Source organism: Podarcis erhardii (genome assembly GCF_964252035.2).
Source record: "Podarcis erhardii genome assembly, chromosome: 2".
NCBI classification, from domain to species: domain Eukaryota; kingdom Metazoa; phylum Chordata; class Lepidosauria; order Squamata; family Lacertidae; genus Podarcis; species Podarcis erhardii.
Genome location: NC_138498.1, coordinates 101,927,142 through 101,947,779, shown reverse-complemented (window position 1 = coordinate 101,947,779; position 20,638 = coordinate 101,927,142). Strand labels below are relative to the sequence as shown.

General features: G+C 43.5%; 1 long non-coding RNA gene across 3 annotated transcripts in view; it reads left to right on the top strand.

Annotated features, from left to right (window-relative positions):
- The window catches only part of LOC309337359, a 28,019-nt gene extending 7,639 nt beyond the window's left edge, over window positions 1–20,380 (top strand). The window contains exons 2-3 of one of the 3 annotated variants that reach the window (XR_014154205.1): window positions 13,259–13,411; window positions 18,892–20,380. This is a non-coding gene — a long non-coding RNA (uncharacterized lncRNA). The other 2 variants (XR_014154206.1, XR_014154207.1) reach the window with 2 other exon arrangements.
- Window positions 20,381–20,638: the final 258 nt, after the last annotated feature.

Sequence of the window (20,638 nt, the reverse complement as noted above, 5' to 3'; positions counted from 1 at the left end):
AGAAACCATAAAATTTATACTCCAATTGACTGTAAAAAAAACACAAAACCCAACAATCTCAGTTTACAAAAAGACAAAACAAGAAAATCAAGAAAAATTCACAACCATACTTTGAAACACACAAAGGTGAAAATACTACAGCAGATTAATTTACCTCACAATTCTAAGAAACTAAGTAGGCTTGCCTAAATGAAAATGTTTTTAGCAGGCATCAAAAAGTACAGTGATGGCGCTTGCTAGATCTCAATAGGCAGGGAGTTCCAAAGTTCAGGTGCTGTCATACTAAATGACCGAGTTCTTAAAAATGTGGAAATGAGTATTGCTTGACCCCTCCCTGCATGGTACGTTACCATTTAACCAGTTTACTAATGCGGTAAGTAATTGTGGTTGATTTCAGTTGACCTTATTGCTACAGAATAGCCATGCCAAAAAAACTAGAAGGACATGCAATTCACAGGGTCATTCTTGTACAGGGATGATTGACTAGCACTGCCAACATGCCCAGTCTTTGACTTTCCACAACCCATCGCAAATCCCACATGGTTTATATATCGGTACAGAATTAACCTAGACTGAATTAACTTTTGGTGATGACAAGGACAATACAATGCTCTGAAGAAGAGCAGGATTTTAAAGTGCCTTAGTTTGCCTGGATAGTTCAAACAATACTAGTAATGATATTGCTTTTATAGCTTCTCCTGTCCATTGGCACATAAGGCACTCCATGTGAAAAAGCACGATAAAATCTAATAGCATGCCATTATAATCCATTGCAATCTTATTTCCAGATTATTTCGAAAGATGTGTGCTATGTATTAGCTATTCTTCCTTGGGCTTTTTAGCTTGCTGAAAGCTTAGAGCAAGCATTTATATTAGTAAGCAAAATGCTGATGTTGTTGTTAAATAAACAATGTATTTTCAAGGGGTGCAGAAAGAAATCAGCCATTGAAATAATCCCTTGTTCACCCACATGAAAATATTCCTATCTTAAAAAGTTTTTTTATTTATTTCTGCACTCCTTTCCCATCTTCATAAATATACACAAGAAGGCTTACAGTAATGTATAAAACAGCAGCACAATAAAGCCACATAATTAAAACTAAAAGCAGGTTAAAAGGCAGCAGCAGCAGCAATCAAAATGACACTTTTAAGAGCAGTGCTCAGGGAAAGCTTGTACAATTGTATTCCCTGCCAGTCTAAAAGCAAACAGCTGTGTGCCAAATAGACCTCCTTAGAAAGGTTATTTCAGATTTAAGATGAAAAGGCCCTGTCCCATGTACCAGGCTCAGCACCAGTAGTCAGGCTGGCACTGCATTACCTCTCACACTGACTCAATGCAAATCTTATTACGGTCATAGACCAGCATTTAAAATCTAAAAAGCGTTTGGATTTAAAATCTAAAAAGCGTTTAGACAAGGTGAATATAAAAGTCTATAAGAATTTAAAAGAAGCTAAAAGAATCCAAAAGAAGGGTCAGGAACATTGGGTGAGTGTGGAAGAACACAAAAGCTTGATATATAAAGGCATTAACTATCATTTACAGAACACTCTGATATGTTCATTAAAGCTGATTTGTGGCACAGGTCATCCTCCTACGAATCTCGAGTGCTGCTGTGCAGAACCTAGCAAAACTATACATCGCAGCAGGATCGGTATCCAAGAGCAAAAGGGAGGTGTAAAATTGTCCTGTGCACCCTCGGTACTATGGGGAAATCAGACTAGTAAGGATGTCTCTGGAATACAGTGGTATCTCAGGTTAAGTACTTAATTCATTCCGGGGGTGCGTTCTTAACCTGAAACTCTTCTTAACCTGAGGTACCACTTTAGCTAATGGGGCCTCCTGCTGCCGCCACGCCGTCAGAGCACGATTTCTGTTCTCATCCTGAAGCAAAGTTCTTAACCCGAGGTACTATTTCTGGGTTAGCGGAGTCTGTAACCTGAAGCGTATGTAACCCGAGGTACCACTGTACAGGACATGCTCTAACGTTTCTATTTGTCCCAAGTCACAGGAGCATTGTCTTCTGGGTAGTCAACCTTCTGGTATCGGCCTTCAATAACGGCTGAGGGGAGGGCATGACATCGAGCCAGGGTGAAAGCCCTTATGTGTTTAGGGACTTCAATTTTAGTAAGATATGCCATAGGGGAGGCAAGATGGATTCCTTGGCAGTAAAAGTTGGAGTCCTGGCTAGATCCAATTGGTGCTCTGTGTCTACTACCTCATACTGACTCAACCCAACTATGCTGCCACTCCTCAGCCTGCCCCCAGGTGACCATTTTAGCAATGGGTGGCCAGTGAGGCCACTTTCAAATGGGATCCATGCTTGACTGCATGACCATATAGTGTGTGTGTGTGTGTGTGTGTGTGTGTGTGTGTGTGTGTGTGTTGGGGAGCCCATTAGTAGCACTGAGCTGAGGGCCTCCCAAAGTCTGGTTCTTCCAAGGATCCTCCAACCATATATCTGATGGTGGGTGGAACAAAGGCAGGGGCACTGAATGTTGAATAAAGCACTTCGAGCAGGTTTGTATGAAGGACGCCATTATTTAGATACTCTTCCTATCCCTTTCATTACAATTGTATGCTCAAATTATGTCTTCTCAGCCGGATAGGATCATTACTAAACCCTGTTACTTTGGCAGAACAGATGCTACCTAGATTTACTGGATTTTAGCAGTAAACTTCAGCTGAAATGTTTGAGGAAGTCTGAAGGGACGGAAGAGAAATTAATAAGACCAGCGCAGCCTATGAACCCTATATGTGCTCAGTAACTCGGACACTGCAAGTCCCATGATGCAGTCCAGAATAAATCCACAAAACAATCCACAGGTCTGAAAATTGTACTGAAAAGCTACCTGATGATTCCAAATCAACAATCCCAGGAACTGATTTTTTTTCTTGCAGGAATCAAAACAATGGTTGTAAAATCAGAGTTTAATATGAATCACCTTGCCATATTTTTTTTTGGAAATTTCATGTATGACTGATTCTGTTTTCTACTTTCTCTTAATAACCCCCTGTTTCTTATTGGCTGACACAAAATAATAATGGAAATAATTGCTAGAATTCTCATTTCTGCAGCAAAGACTAGGGAAAGGGATTTTGTTAAATTTATCTCAGTTTGTGTCTGTCTTTGGCTAATAGAATTATGATATATTTTAAAAAGGTATATATGGACTTTTTTGTTTTTACCAAGTCTATATAAGAAAGTTTGTTGTTTTATTCAATCCACCCACAGAACCCCTTGTACTGTTTTGATATGCAATACTTTAGCCATCTTTCCCTATTGAAATATTTCAGTTCATCACAAATAAGGGAAACCTCTTTGTGAATAAAACAACATTTACAGAAATGCAGAGTGGGGACAATGTAAGGGAGGGAGAGAGAGAAAGGTTTCAAGCATGTGAAATGAAGGAAACAATCTTGTTTAAGCTGATTAAGAACCTTGAGGACTGATGGGTTTGTGTATTTAAAAGAAGAGACATCACCAAAGTTTATAGGCTCTGAAGAACATGGACTTGTACAACTTTCAGGGTTCAGATGCACGGGCGGAGGAAGAGGGGGGCGGGGGGAGTGCACTGCCCTTGGCAGTGCGATCCTGGTGGGGTTCCATTGCAGCTGTCCCCCTACCCACGCTGGGTGCCCCTCCCCCTCAGGCGGGGCCCCCCACCCCCAGGACATGCACCCCACCCCTTTGGGCAGTGCGCCCCACCCCTGGGACACACACCAGCCCTGCCCCCACCTGCTCTCCGCCCCCGGTGCTGGAGCATGAAGCTCTGCCGCTGTTCAGATGCATTGCAAATACCGCTGCATGTTCCTCAAAAGTTGTTAAAACAACCGCCAACTTCCTTCCCTGGTGCCTTAAAATTTGCATAATAATAATAATAATAATAATAATAATAATAATAATAATAATTTATTTATACCCCGCCCATCTGGCTGGGTTTCCCCAGCCACTCTGGGCGGCTTCCAACCACATATTAAAAACAATACAGCGTGGGACATCCCAGAGAGCAAAAACCCTGGGAAATGCAATTTTGCCTACAATGACTGGCAGCACTTCTCCAGGATTTCAGATAAAGGATATTTCGAGCCCCACCGGGGGAGGGGGGTTGATCCTGAGCCCTCCAGAATGCAAAATGGATGCTTTACCACTGAGTTGCAGGCCTTAGTGCAAATACTGGTAGAGAAACTCTATTATATTTTGCGCATATGGTCATTATGTGGCAAACTGTGGTTAACCCCCCCACCCCACCCCACCCCCAGCAACAAGCCCAGACCAGCTGGAAGCTGAGTGCGAGAAGCATGTTTGGCAGAATTAGGTATGTTCCTGGATGCATGTCAGGATGTTTCTCAACATGCTTTGCAGCCGCTAGCTAGCGCTACCCTGCAAGGTTCAATTTTTGTAAACCACATCAGCCTATTAGTAACTAATGTAATATACATGTCCAAACAAGTTAAAATAAACCCCGGGAATACAAAAGAGGCCAATCCGTTCTTAAAATTACTTCAGTCTGTTGGGCACACTTTCCCTGAAAAGCCATTGTTCTTGCGCTCTGCCCTGGCTCGGGATGAAAGCAGGCCTTTGAAGGCTGAGGGAGGTCAACCACGTCTATGGTGGTGGAGCTCTGACGTTACCTGCTCTGGGTAAGGGACTGCAGAAAATAGGTGAGCCTGTGGGAAATTAGTTGGGGAAAGAACACAAGGCTGGACAGTGCCTCCTACTGTGGAGAGAGGGTGGATAGGTGAACATCTGCACAATCAGGTGCAGATGTGGTTTGGGTCAATGTGCAGGCCAGAAGGAGCCCACAAATGTTTGTCCAAATAAATATTACTAACATTAGGACCTCTTCACATCACCTTCACCGTTCATGCTAGAGCAGTGTTCTGTTTTGCTGCAGAAGAATGACCTCATCACAGGATCCCCTTCCTTAAAAAAAAAAAAAAAAATCAAACATGGCCAAAGTGTGCTATAGCACTGGAAAGAAAAACGGCATGTCAAATAATTAAAGAGACTAAGAAAAGAAAATCTGTTTGTGAAATGGGAGGAAACTGCCGGTGGGATGAGAGGGAGGGATAGTTGCTGGTATCCAGCAGCTTAGGTTTTATGTGTGTGCTTTGTTTTATTTTAGAAGGCTGTTTAAGGATCAGTGCAACCCCTAAAAGGAAATCAAAATACTTTTGGTATTCTCAGAACATTGCATGCATGAGAACAGAGTATATGGTTGTTCTTCACCAGTGATGCCACAGGCACTAGCCAATAGGTACCCATGGCAATCACGTGACTCACAGCCTATGAACTTGCAAGGGCCAAGTGAAAACTTTGCATTTATTCTAGCCACAAAAAACTGAAGTATGTGGCAGGAAAAACTGAAATATGATGTATCTGAAAAGACGCTGGAAATACTGTAAAGTTGCTGCCTTCCGTGAGGTTCTAATTCTAGCTCTCAAAACACTGAACACAAGCAGGTCATAGTGTTATGATCAGGCTGCACACATTACTGGTGGTATCTATTTGAGTAAAGCTGCAATTCTATAGTATGCACACTTATCTGACAGTAAATCACACTAGACCCAATGGGACTTACTTACATTCATTCATGGCATATGCATTCTGCCCCATAACACAAAGTTCTCTGGGTGGCTCAAATGAAACAAGAAAGAAATAATTTGAATGCAAGTAAGATGTAAAACATAATGGCATGATTGTCTGTAAATTGCATTAAAGAGGGCCAATGGGGTCATATCCTCAGATTGTTCCAGATTCTGAAGAGTACACAGGAAACCTGGACAACCTAAAAAGAATCATGCGAAAGAAACCCCAGGATCTAACCAAAATATTTCATCCCAAGCCTGTAAAGCGAATGGTGACTTTTATAGCACAATCCTATCTGCTTACTCAGAAACAATTTCCGCTGTGTTGACTTGGAGCTCCCCCCCCCCCCCATGTAAGTGTCTAGGACTGAAGTCTTTAGGATTGCATCAATGTTTTTGAGAAAGGATATGATAGTGGGATGGTTTCTTTAAGGAACAGTATTCAGCATTAAATCCTTTGGAAATAATATTATGCCGTGTGACAAGACTACATTGGCAAACCCAGTCCTTTCACTGTGGTTAAGAGGGGAAAGATACATCATTTGAGGGTAATGATGGCCATCTGAATCCCTTAGCTTTTTTATTCTGTATTCTTTAAAACCGGCTCCAAACTCAATGCTAAAAGGTCAAACAATAAATGCTTTTGCTGTTGTTTGTATTTCCAGGCTTAATCAACATACTTTTATGCTTACACTTAAAAGAGCCATCAACTGAGGAATGGTATTATAGATCAGCCCCTGCTGTGGCCACCAGTTCCTGGGTGGTATAGGGTTTGAATGACTTTTTATTGGCAGTTTGGATGATATACAGACAAGTCTCGTACAGCTCGGCGTTGTGAATCTTTGCAGATGGGACGCCCGGAGGAAAATCGCAGCCTAAGTGAATAGATATGCAACATCTGAAGGAATGGAGCCGTAATCCTAAATACCAACTCAGCAAATAGCTTCCCTATCATGAAGGATCTGTTTTTACTTACAGACAGCTCTGGATATAATATTAGTGCAAACATTACACTATGCACACACACACAAAGAGAGGAACATTTCGTTTATGTGGGTCTGAAATCCAGATCCTTCCCACTCTATAAGATAAAGGTAAAGGGATCCCTGACCATTAGGTCCATTCGTGGCTGACTCTAGGGTTGCGGCGCTCAACTCGCTTTATTGGCCGAGGGAGCTGGCGTACAGCATGACTAAGCCACTTCTGGCAAACCAGAGCAGCGCACGGAAACGCCGTTCACCTTCCCGCTGGAGTAGTACCCATTTATCTACTTGCACTTTGACATGCTTTCGAACTGCTAGGTTGGCAGGAGCAGGGACCAAACAATGGGAGCTCACCCCGTCACGGGGATTCGAACCACCGACCTTCTGATCGGCAAGCCCTAGGCTCTGTGGTTTAACCCACAGCGCCACCCGCATCCCTTTCCCACTCTATAGGATCGAATTAATTACCGAGTGAGCAGCCCGAATCTATGTGCTTGAATATTCATTCAAAATATCTGGGCGTATTGGCCCAGCCTAGAAATGGTTTGTCATTTTTATTCTGACAAAATCCACCAAATCAGGGAGACTTAAGCTAGTAACAGCTAACTTGCCTGATGATTTTCACCAGCGTTTAGACCTGGTTCAATATATTAATGGATCTGCATGTGAACAGGTCCCCTGAGAGCCAGTCCCAGGCAGAGATGGGGAGAAATTCATCGGGTAATTTTCACTTCACGAATCAGTAAGTGAACTGAAGGCAGCTGTCGTGTGGAATTTGTACTTTTCTGAAATTTGCAATGCTGTCCTCCCAACATTAGGTGTGGCGAAAAGAACTGGTGAAAAACGTTAGGTTGCAATGAGCTGGTGAGTCCCTCAGCTTTCAAATCGGAGCCAGCTAGATCAGAGCCAGTGAATTTAATGAGCACCATGAATGCAGCTGCAGCCCATGTTCTGTAAAACCTCAGACTGGGGAGGGCATGGATTCGATCCTTTAAGCAAGCGCCTAAATACCAGGAACAAATGCTCCTTTGCTGTAATAGAACTTCATCAATGTCCCAATGGTTTTCTTTGCTTTGACTTTCATGGGCTCCATATGGCACTTCACTAAAGAGTATACAGTGGTACCTCGGGTTAAGAACTTATTTCGTTCTGGAGGTCTGTTCTTAACCTGAAACTGTTCTTAACCTGAGGTACCACTTTAGCTAATGGGGCCTCCCGCTGCCACCACACGATTTCTGTTCCCATCCTGAAACAAAGTTCTTAACCCAAGGTACTATTTTCTGGGTTAGTGGAGTCTGTAACCTGAAGCATCTTTAACCTGAAGCATCTGTAACCCAAGGTACCACTGTACCTTGATATCTAAATGAACAAATTTGTTCTACAGCTTGTGGATCTAAACACCATTTATACCTGCCCAAAATCCCACTGAAATTAATGGGCTAACGTAAGTCAACCCAGGCCCTACCCCTCACTGGCTCAGTAGGAATGTGTCCATGAACTCTGGTAATACCCCTTGCTTGCCTATATAGAGGATAGACACCTATATAGGTGTGCTTATAGAAACTTGCCCTCTGTACAAAGGCAAAATTTCCATTCCTTGCTCCACCGACTTTTGCCTCTGGCATGTGGCCCTAGGGAGGTTGTCCAGAACAGAATTTGGCCCTCAAGCTAACTGACTCTTAACCATCAACCACTGAACATACCCAGTACATTTCAGAGAGCAAATATAGTATCTGAAATGTTATACTAGGCAAAATGTCTTTGTCTCTACAGAGTCAGAACTGTTTCAGACTCTCTGCCAATGAAAATAATCTACAGGAAGGTGTTTCCCCCTTAACCTCTGGATTGGTCATTTGAGGGTGCAATCTTATCCTCCCTTATTTGGGAGTACTTAAATCTGAGTGGACATGTATAGCATTGCACTATTAAATTATGGGCACAATCCAGATTTTCTTGGCATTACACCCTTTAGTTATCATATATTCGACAGAGATTTTGCCCCTTTCTTCCGAGGTTCTACTATTTTCTGAATTTAGTGAGTCTTATCTTTACAGGAAGGGTTATCTCTTACAAATATATTTTCAGTTATTATGTCAGAGCGTTTGCTGTAAACCCTACAGCATCCAAGATTTTCAACCCTAGTCAGGAAGCCAAAAACCTGCAGGTTCTTGGCATACATTTAATTTTCAAAAGTCTGCCTGCCAAGCAAAAGCTTTTGATCATGCACTGGTTGAAGGGTTTTTAATTTATGACCAAACTCTTACCCAGTAGCTAGTTCTTCTGCCTCTGGCTTCCACTTCCCCGTTCCCCCCATATCTCATTGGCCCCACATAGAGCTCAGGGATTTGGGGCAGTGCATGTTTTTGAGCGAGTGTCTGCAGAATGCTGGAGACTAGTTATAACTCAGTGCCCTCCAATATTTGCCAGACAAAACTAGGTGTACTTGTTTTACATTATATGGTGGGAAATGGCTCCTTGTAGCAGAGCAGAAACTAATCGGAACAAGCGAAACACTTCTTTATTTATTTTATTACAGTATTGAAATTTGGAGGCTTGGAAAGCTTGTTACACAATTTACGAATTGTGGTTCACTCTTATAAAACTGAGGGGAAAGAACATCTATTTCCATCCCACCAATTCTAGAGATGCTGAATGTGACGTTGTCAGGTCTTTCATTTTTTTTAAAAAAAAGATGTGTTATATTTTTCACAGTATATCTGATAGTTGCGATGGTCATCATTCAAAAGGCGATATTCCTACCACATCCCGCCAGCGCAAGGGTCACCACTAGCATGATGGGACTTCCTTCCCTTCTCCCTGGATTAATAAATAATCCATCTTTGCAGGGAACTCTGGAAATTGTATCTCTGTGTGGGGAATAGGGGGGTCTCCTAACAACTCTCAGCACCCTAAACAAAACTGCACCTCCCTGAATTGTTAGCGCAAAGCCATGATGATATAGAGTGGTACCATAGTGCAATAATAATAATAATAATAATAATAATAATAATAATAATAATAATATAATAAAAAATAAAAATAAAAATAAATAAAAATACCATGCCCATCCTGCTGAGTTTCCCCAGCCACTCTGGGTGGCTTCCAGCAAAATATTAAACTACAATAATTCATCAAATATTAAAAGCTTCCCTAAACAGGGCTGCCTTCAGATGTCTTCTAAAAGTCAGATAGTTGTTTATTTCCTTGACATCTGGTGGGAGGGCATTCCACAGGGCGGGTGCCACTACCGAGAAGGCCCTGTGCCTGGTTCCCTGTAACCTCACTTCTCACGGTGAGGGAACCGCCAGAAGGCCCTCGGCGCTGGACCTCAGTGTCCGCGCAGAACAATGTGGGTGGAGACGCTCCTTCAGGTATACTGGGCTGAGGCTGTTTAGGGCCCTGGATCCATTCCAGTCCGGCTTCCGCGCTGGTCATGGGACCGAGACGGCTCTGGTCGCCCTAACAGATGATCTCCGCAGGCAGCTGGATCGAGGCGGGTCGGGGCTGCTGATTCTTCTAGACCTGTCAGCAGCCTTCGACATGGTCGATCACAAACTCCTGGACCACCGCCTTGCCGACGTTGGGATTCAGGGCACAGCCCTTCAATGGCTGTGCTCGTTTCTCTCTGGTCGGGGACAGAGGGTGGCGCTTGGGGGAGAATTGTCATCGCACCACTCCTTGGTGTGTGGAGTGCCTCAGGGTGCGATTCTCTCCCCAATGCTTTTTAACATCTTTATGCGCCCCCTCGCCCAGCTTGTCCGGAGTTTTGGGCTGGGTTGCCATCAGTATGCCGATGACACCCAACTCTATCTGTTGATGGATGGCCATCCTGACTCGGCCCCAGACACACTGACCAGATGTCTGGAAGCTGTGGCTGGATGGTTACATGGGAGCCGGTTGAAGTTAAATCCTTCGAAGACAGAGGTCCTCTGGTTGGGACAGGGCGATATGGGATTGAGGGGGCAACTCCCATCTCTTGCGGGGGTGCAATTAGTGCCAGCACCGTCTGTTAAGAGTTTGGGTGTAATCTTCGATACCTCCCTCTCTATGGAGGCGCAGATTACAGCTATAACAAAGGCAGCATTTTTTCATCTCCGCCAAGCTAAGCAGTTGGCTCCTTATCTCTCTCGCCCTGACCTAGCCACTGTGATCCACACGACGGTCACCTCCAGACTGGATTATTGTAACTCGCTCTACGTGGGGCTACCCTTGAGACTGACCCAGAAACTCCAGCGGGTGCAGAATGCCGCGGCGAGACTCCTTATGGGGTCTTCGCTGCAAGATCACATTCATCTGGTACTATACCAGCTGCACTGGCTCCTGGTGGAGTACAGGATCAGGTTTAAGGTGCTGGTTTTAACCTTTAAAGCCCTATACGGCCTAGGACCCTCGTACCTACGGGACCGCCTCTCCTGGTATGTCCCACAGAGGAACTTACGGTCTGCAAATAAAAACATCTTGAAGATCCCAGGCCACAGAGAGGTTAGGCTGGCCTCAACTAGAGCCAGGGCCTTTTCGGCCGCGGCTCCAATCTGGTGGAACGCTCTGTCACAAGAGACCAGGGCCCTGCGGGACTTGACATCTTTCCGCAGGGCCTGCAAAACAGAGCTGTTCCACCAGGCCTTTGGTCAGGGCGCAGTCTGACCCCCCTCCTCTGGCAATCTGCACAGAATTTTGCTTATTGGTTGCCATAAATTTGATTTTAATTAATTTGTATAATGAAATGTTTTTAGAATCGTTGGATTATTTTGATTGTTGTTAGCCGCCCTGAGCCCAGCTTCGGCTGGAGAGGGTGGGATATAAATAAAATTTATTATTATTATTATTATTATTATTATTATTATTATTATTATTATTAAAGGTCAGCACCAACACCTTGAATAGTGCCCGGAAACGTACTGGGAGCCAATGTAGGTCTTTCAAGACCAGTGTTATGTGGTCTCGGTCTTAAATGTATGGTGTGGATGTGGCTTTAGCTGGATACCATCCTCTGGATTATTATCATGGGTTCTTCAGTGAGAAGATCAGGAAAAGTTAACCTGCTTCCTTGAAAGGCAGGTAGCTCTACTACCTCCACTGTCAGAGGCACCTTGTGTCGGAATTCCAGCTGCTGGGAATCACAAGTGGGAGGATGGCTGCTGTGTGCAAGCTTTCCATAGCCATTTGGTTGGCCACTGTGAGAAGATGCTGCTGGACTAATCGGATAGGCCTCTGCAGCAAACCACCCCAGACAGGATAATCCAGAGGCTTTCTTCTGGATGCACTGATCTAGTTGCCAGGCCCGAGGAAGCTGGCATGTTGCCAAGGTGATGGAGGCGCAATCCAGATGCTTCTTTGGAGACCAGCTGCCTCTTGCAGGACTGTGCTGCCTGCCAAAGATGGGAAGCCAAGGGGAGACAACCCTTGCAATCATTCTTCATCCTGGAGCCTCATGCATGCAGTCAGAGGAGATTGTGTCTCTGTGCCAATGACACAGATGTGCCAGCCAAAGTTGGAAATGGTGTATGGTCTGCAGCTTGGGAAAAAAAATACTTGATTAAATAACATTGCATTTGGGGGTTGTTGCAAAGATTCATGTGTATGTGTGTGTCTGCTTTATAAAGCATAATAGTTTGACATGCAAAAGAAAGAGCTCATGTTATCTGAAATACAGAAAAGGCTATTTTTAGGAGCCTTTTTCAGTAAAGCAAGCAAGCAAACAAACAAACAAACCAATGTCCATTCACCTCCTTTCACTCTCCTCCCTTCATAATTCACAGTACCAGCCCTCTTCTTGGAGATGACAGTAATACTTTTTGTGGAATACCATACAGATACCTACTCAGATGTGGCCCTCAGTCTGAAACATTTGCCCGTCTCTGCTCTGACATACTATATAAATACTAAAATGAACACTAATGTGGAAGGCCCGTAGATTTCAGTGGTGTGGATGGACTGTGGGACTGCAGCCTTATTGAGAAAGAATCTTACAGAGGAGGAATTGCAATGGCTTATGGATGCTTCCCAGTTATTTCTGCCTTTTCAGCAATTTCACATTTTTTAGCTCATATTTCACTGAGCGGTATTTTTTGTCTAGTGTGCAGCAACCCTTGGAGACCCTAGCCAAACTCATTTCAAATACTTTTTCAATGCTGTTATATCCCTCTATATAACAAAAATGTAAGAACGTCATCATGCAGTCCCCAAAGCAGGACCAGTGGTCAGGGATGATGGGAGCTGTAATACAACAGCTGCTGGGGGCCCAAGCTTGTGAAACACTGCCTAGTATGTGTGTATGTGTGTACACACACACACACACACACATCCTTATTGTTATCTCAGGAGGTGTTTTTACCATGCTTGTTCAGTCCCTCTGAAATCAGTATGGTTTCCTCACAAGTAAGCAAGCATGGGCTTATTATAACATGACACGGTAATGAAGCTGCGGGAACAAGTGCACTTGGGAGTGTGACCCAGGTGTCCTTGCCAATAAATTTATAAATAGTACCCAATTAAGAGCAAGAACAACAGATGCTTCTTGTCTGAAAGCCAGAAAATGACTTGTGAAATGTAGAGGTTATATACAAGACCAGAGAGCTATGTATTCTTACACCAAATATTTCATAAAGCATGAAATAATAGTAATCACTCAAGCAAGCCCATAAGGAAAGGCGGGTTGGTTTTCTGTTTTGTTTTTCTCTTTCAGATGGAAAATCTGCAGCAATCAGATGTTTCATCCAAAGGCACACAATCTATCAGCAATGGAGCCCAAGAGGACCAGACTTCTAAATACACGTGTTTTTCCTTTCTTTGAAAATGGGCCGACACTGTGTGTTCAATACCTTTGCACCCACATAAGGTATGGACAAACCTGATGTGTTCCCATTGAATTATTCACACCATAAAACCTCAGAAACCCCGACAAGTTGCTTCTTTCCCGCACACTTGCTCTTGTAGTTTGGCACATGTTAGTTGTATTATATCTCAAAGATTGTCACTGTGGAAGAAAACAACTTGAAGCTTTCCCGTAGGATGTCACCTCTTCCTTGTCAGCGAGGAACCCTGTGGTGCAGGCTTCCTGCACAGCAGAGGACTGATGCCTCAGCTGACGAAATAAGCCGCGCCTACCTACATAAAACACTCCTTACAGCATGCAATGGCTTACTCTTCCATTCAGGTCAGTGATGGAGTAATTCCATTTTAACCTATGATGCCTTGAACGGTTAAAGAACATACCTTAGAGCAGAGGAAAGCAGATTTCAGGCTTGCAGGATCTACCTTGGTGTCTTGTTTTTTAATCCACCAACTGAAGCCTGTTGCAAAAACTACACAGAATGAAATTCTGAGTGCAGGAATTTGTTTTGAGTACCAAAACTGAATGGAGTACACTGCTGTAATGCGATGGAGGCACTCTAGAAATAAGTTTTTAAATGGAAAGTCTCTGAAAACACATCCCCATGTTACCTCACCCTATTTCAGCAGGATATTATTGGAGGTAACTTTATTGTTATACCTCAAGCATCTTTGCCAATCTACTTCAGCTCACCTGGAATCTGTCAATATTCCAATCTACATTCTGCCACTCCTGCCTTAGAGAATTCCCTTTCCAAAGGGTTGCCAGATTGGAGAAGCTCCTCTGTCCCTTTAGTAATGGAGCCACAAAGTAAGAGGAAGCTACCTAACTCATTGTCTGTTCCCATCACATATGCTGGGCCACTAAATGAGAACTCTACCAGGTCCAGCAGGTGGAGAGGAGGAAGAATGACAGGACAGGGGTAAGGTAACCTTGGCTACACATTTTCCTTCAGCTTTGTTGACAAAGAGACAATGGAGTTCTCTACGTTGCAGCTACCAGGATCTGAGTATGATGGGGTTTATACAACGTAGTCTATGCTAAACACAAACTCATATGTTTACAACAAACTCTTTCTCTGAGTGTCGATCCTTAGAAAGCCAAAATGGCACCAGTTGGACATGAGCGGAAGATATCTGCTTGGGGGAATTTGAAGATTTGCAGGAGTACAAAGACTCTTTCCAAACACACAGAGGGTATGAAGTAGCCCATTGACAACTGAGCATATTGCACGGGCATGGAATAGTTGATGGGGGAGGATGGGAAATGGATGGCTGAATGTGTGCTGGCACACCGTCGACCAAGACATGGCTGGCCAGAACTCTGAACAGGAGCACTCTGCAATGTAACATTTTGTTGTAGCTCTCACTTATTGCTGTATAGTGAAAAATGCCACATTCTGAGATAGGCTATGGGTGCCTTTTCCTGCCTTCATGAACCTTTTAATTCCCCATCCCTCTGTATAGTTACATTCTCCACAACCAAGCAACATGAGCACAACAATAGGCACCATTTTGAGACGTTGAGTTCACTGCTGTGGCTTCCTGTGGAACGCTAATGAAGTAGGAGTGCTAACCCTTAAAATAATGGGTGTGGAAAGCAAATGGAACAGTACAGCACCCCACCCAAACGCAGCCTAATTTCTTAAAGAAAGGAAAAAGAAGAAAGAGAGAGCATTTTGGCTAGTGGTCAGCGAGACCACAACTGCTTTTGTTGGGATCACTAAGAGACTAACACAAACCACCCACCAGTTCTAGTTAGGCTCTGTTGTACTGCTTGAAATATTCTGTCTGAACTAGTACCCAAGGGAGTCTAAGATTAGAAGCAGAATCTTCTTCTAAAAGAAATAAAATGACTGTGTTTCTTGGCCATGAATGTAAGATACCAGATGGTTTTGGAAGAATATTAAACAGAAGACAAGTTCTCCTGGCAAGCCTAAATTCATCTAGGGGTTGTGTTTATATTTATAACAGAGCATTTCTTTTGAGGCAAAATTTGTCCATATCGTCAGTTCTAGTCACTATAAAAATGTGAGCTGGCTAATAAAAAGGGAAACACAGAACCAGGGCATTTTCTAAATATAAAAAAGGTCGGCTGGTAAGGAAGGGGCTTGCTGTCTGCCCCCTTTCCTCTGAAGACAAAGAGACAACTGTGCGGAACTCAAATGGTTTGTGCCTCCTGTTAAGTTCACAAAACTGATAACATTTAGAAGAGACTCCTAGTTCAAACAGTCGCTTTCTAAGACCTCAGGATACTGTCCCCCAGGGGCAGCCACTTGCTTGAAAGGACCCTCCAGAGAAAAACTGTCTGTGCCGCATGACAAAATGTACCTGAAAAAGAACGTGTGCCTCTTGAAGGAACAAGGTTTGATGCAGAACACTTTCAGAGGAGTAACATCCCACATTAAACAAACCCAGAGACATAGGATTCATACTCCAAAGATTTAAAACCCACCCACTCAAAAATATTGGGAACTATAGATTAAGAATTCTGAAAACTGTGTCTTTGTGAGGGGTAAATTGCAGTTCCTGGGATTCTTTTTGGGTGTGTGTTTTAAATGTATGGTGGATATGCAGCACTAGGATCTATTGATACACATATAAACATACACAATACACACCAGACCACACCTGCCCATTCCCTTAGGTTGGATTCAGTGGTATACCTCATAGGCCCAGAGGGCTTTTCGATCCAATGAAGATTTTTGTCAGTGAAATGAGGAGTGAGGCCATTTTTGTCGGTTCCCCTTCTCCCCTGTAGCCTTCCCACACCAAATCAGTTCCAGATGAACCTTTTGGGACAGGTTGACCCGGGGGGGGGGCAAAGGAATCAGAAGACATTGCCTCCCTCCCCATTGTTGTTGTTGTTGTTTAGTAGTTTAGTCGTGTCCGACTCTTCATAACCCCATGGACCAGAGCACACCAGGCACTCCTGTCTTCCACTGCCTCCCACAGTTTGGTCAAACCCATGATAGTAGCTGCGAGAACACTCTCCAGCCATCTCGTCCTCTGTCGTCCCCTTCCCCTTGTGCCCTCCATCTTTCCCAACACCAGGGTCTTTTCCAGGGAGTCTTCTCTTCTCATGAGGTGGCCAAAGTATTGCAGCATCAGCTTTGGGATCTGTCCTTCCAGTGAGCACTCCAGGCTGATTTCCTTAAGAATGGAGAGGTTTGATCTTCTTGCAGTCCATGAGACTCTCAAGAGTCTCCTCCAGCACCATAATTCAAAAGCATCAATTCTTCGGCGATCAGCCTTGTTTATGGTCCAGCTCTCACTTCCATACATCACTACTGGGAAAACCATAGCTTTAACTATAAGGACCTTTGTTGGCAAGGTGATGTCTCTGCTTTTTAAGATGCTGTCTAGGTTTATCATTGCTTTTTCCCCAAGAAGCAAGCGTCTTTTAATTTTGTGGCTGCTGTCACCATCTGCAGTGATCATGGAGCCCAAGAAAGTGAAATCTCTCACTGCCTCCATTTCTTCCCCTTCTATTCTCCAGGAGGTGATGGGACCAGTAGCCATGATCTTCGTTTTTTTGATGTTGAGCTTCAGACCATATTTTGCGCTCTCCTCTTTCACCCTCATTAAAAGGTTTTTTTAATTCCTCCTCACTTTCTGCCATCAAGGTTGTGTCATCTGCATATCTGAGGTTGTTGATATTTCTTCCGGCAATCTTAATTCCAGCTTGGGATTCATCCAGTCCAGCCTTTTGCTTAATGAATTCTGCATATAAGTTAAATAAGCAGGGAGAAAATACACAGCCTTGTCGTACTCATTTCCCAATTTTGAACCGCTCCCCATACTACTGACAAAAGCCTCTGCTGGATCAAAAGATACTTTTGGCAGTTCAACAGACACCACTGGATCATACAACCCACAAGCTGCCATTGACCCTCGTTGCAAAGATACTGAGAAAATGCAACACAACTCTCAGAACATTCCAAAGTGCCATATAAATGCCAAGTGTGTGCTTGTTGTTACACTGAGCAGGTAGCAATGAGGTTTTATCACGCTTCAGGTACAAAAGCTCTGGTAACAAAAGGGGTCCCATCTAATCTTCAGCTACTACAAGGACTGACAGTTGCATAAATACATTTCCACAAGGGATAGGTGCCAGAGAACCAGCCACAGTTGTAAAAAGTCAAGCCAAGATAAACTTCACTTATTTAGTTCCAGTTCTACAATGATGATATAGCACAGTTCTGGAGATTTTAAAAAAATAAAGATTAAAATAAATTAAAATAACAATAATTCAACACACCGATTAACAATGGCTTAAATCTGGAAATAGCTTAAGGAAGTAGAGTAAACCAAATAATCACAGAGGAACTAATAATATCTTCAGAGACACAAGATTTGTTTAGACTGTGATAGATGGACACATTTTTAATCAATCCGTAGAGAGGGGCTATAGAAAAACATAAACCTCTTCAGCTGGGGGCAAGTATGGTGTCCATGATAATGAGAGCAGATGCATCCAAAGGATACAACCAATTTTCTCAAAGAAACCGCATTTCTTCCCCCACTTTGTGATACGTAAGACTAATTAGTTGACTATTGCATCTTTCCAAAGGCAGAAGCTTATATAACTGTATTTAATATTATTCAGTAGTCCAATGCTATTCGTTAGGGTGGGTATAGGGACCTCAGCCATTGTCCTAAATCAGGAATGGGGTACCTGTGGTCCCCAGGAAGCTGCTAGAATCCAACTCCCGTCACCTTGAGCCATTATGACCAATGGCTCCAGCAATGTCTGGAAGGCCACAGGTTCCTTGTGTCCATCCTAAATCTTAACATTACTGGTAACATTTAGACTGGGTGTATGTGCCTCAGGTCTAATTTTGATTTCAGTGGGTCTACTTTGAATCCCCATCAGCCCCATAGACTTTAAGCAGTATCACACCATGTTAAACTGTCATGGCTTCTCCCCCCAAGTAATTCTGGGAAGTTTAGTTTGTTAAGGTGCTGAGTGTTGTTAGGACACACACACACAGAGAGAGAGAGAGAGAGAGAGAGAGAGCGCGCGCTACAATTACCATGGTGGTTTAACAATTGATCCTTCTTCCCAGGGAACTCTGAGAATTGCAAGTCTGTGAGAGGAGTGGTCCACCACCACCAACAACAATAACAACAACAACTTAAATCTGTATACCACCCTTCATCCGAAGATCTCATAGTGGTTTGCAGCATAAAAATACAAAATAAAGACACAAAATACATAATGAAAAACAAGAACAAACCAAAACAATCCCAGGATTCCTTGAAGGAAGCGGTGACTGTTAAAGTGTTTTACGTGTATGCAGCAGATGTGGCCTTAGTACCCAAACAACTTGGCTAGCCTTGAATGCCATGTACCCTGACTTGGGAAGGGAACGGGTAACATTGGCTATTGAACCTCAGGCAGCAAAATGTATTGGGCATGCTAAGTTGTGAGTGAACATATCAGACGACACAGCGATTCTTCAAACAGCTCTTGTTTATTCATAGGCCAGAACAGAACTGAACTGAAGGGTTCAACCAGCCTGCTTATATAGAGCTCCACTAGAACGCAACAGTAACCACTTTCTGTAACTATCCAATCACTGAACGTCACTTTTCAATCCCTTATTTGCATATGTGGACCTGAGTGAAAACTATCTATAGTATCCCCCTGCTGGCCCAGGGTGAGAACTTCAGTACATAACAGGGCAGGCCTTTTCTCCAGATTCGGTTCCTGGTAGAAACATAAGGAGAGGGCATAAGAAGAACCTGCTGGATGAGGCCAATGGCCCATCTAGTCCAGCATCCTGTTCTCATAGTAGCCAACCAGATGCCTGTGGAAGCCAGCAAGCAATCCTAACTAAAGGAACTCAGCATGAATTTGGCAAGCCAGTGCCAGCCAGAGAGGGCTTTTCGGTAAGGCTTCAGTTCCAGCCTGCGGTGTGTGATTACTAGGCCATACTGGCCATTGGATTGGCTTAAAACAGCAGGCTTTCTGCCAGTGCCAGCTTCAACACCATTCGCGTTAATATACATTTAACATGGGAGTTAAAAAGAAAGAGAAAAAGAAACTGTGGAGCAAGAGATTCATTTATTATTTTGATGCCTAACAAGAAGGCAGATAAGGATGAGAACAACTCCAGACCAAACTAGGGACTGGGCTTTGCAAAGAGAAGGACAACTTGTATCGTCCTGCACAGATACAGATACCAAATAATTCACACAGCAGACTTTGAGAATGCAGAAGCCATTGCTTGATAAGGAATTTGAGGAGAGGAGACAGAAGCTGGCAAGGTTACTACTCAGTTTGTTGTTACAAAGGAGATTGGTGAAAGGCCTGCTCTGCAATTTCATTTTATCTTTTTGTCAGCACGCTGCCCCAGTCTTCACTGGCGGGTTAAGCTCCCTTCTACTCCAGCTTTCTAAAATGGGCAAGTCAGGCTGACCTCTGTTTTCAAGTTAGATGGGGATTCTTGAAGGCTATTGCTGAGGAGGACTCTGGAGCCAAAGACTTGTTGCTGTTATTGAGAAACAATTCTGAAGAACGGCGTGAACAGAGAGGCTGAAAGTGGGACAAATTTCTTTTAGGCTGCTTCAGTGAATCTAGCAGCATGTTTAGATTTGCTTCGCTACATGCCAATGGGCCTTGTGCAAGGAAATGAGGTCAGATCCAAAAGGCAGGTCTCATTGTAGATGCATGCTGAACGTGGTTCTGAAGCAGGCCTGAGATTTACCCTGGATTTTGTGCTTACTAAACCTCGCTGCCAATCTGAGTTTCTTAAACCGCAGGGCTGCTGTAAACTGCCCAGATTGGTTGGGGAAACCAAGCTAGATGGGTGGGGTATTAATAATAATAATAATAATAATAATAATAATAATAATAATAATAATAGCATGGAGCCAGGAATGAAACCAAAAGTAGACTGACCAGCTAGCTGAATCAAATTATATTGCTATGGGGGTGGGTAGTAAACCTCTAACATTTTACTTTTTGTTACTTCCAGTTTACTTGGTAACACCCCCCCCCTCCCCTGGGAAAAGCTAATATTTGAATAACAGCTGGTTAAGGAACAACACTGGGCAGACGCCATGATTTGATTTTATCGGGACTGTGTGTCAATAAGGCAGCTACCTGCAGTGGAAGGCTCCTGGACTAATTCGGCAGAAACACCAGTTTGTGAAGAGAGGATGTGAATTTACAGAGGGGAATCTTGGACTACAGATTTGGACTATAAAGAAGAAGAGTAAAGACATA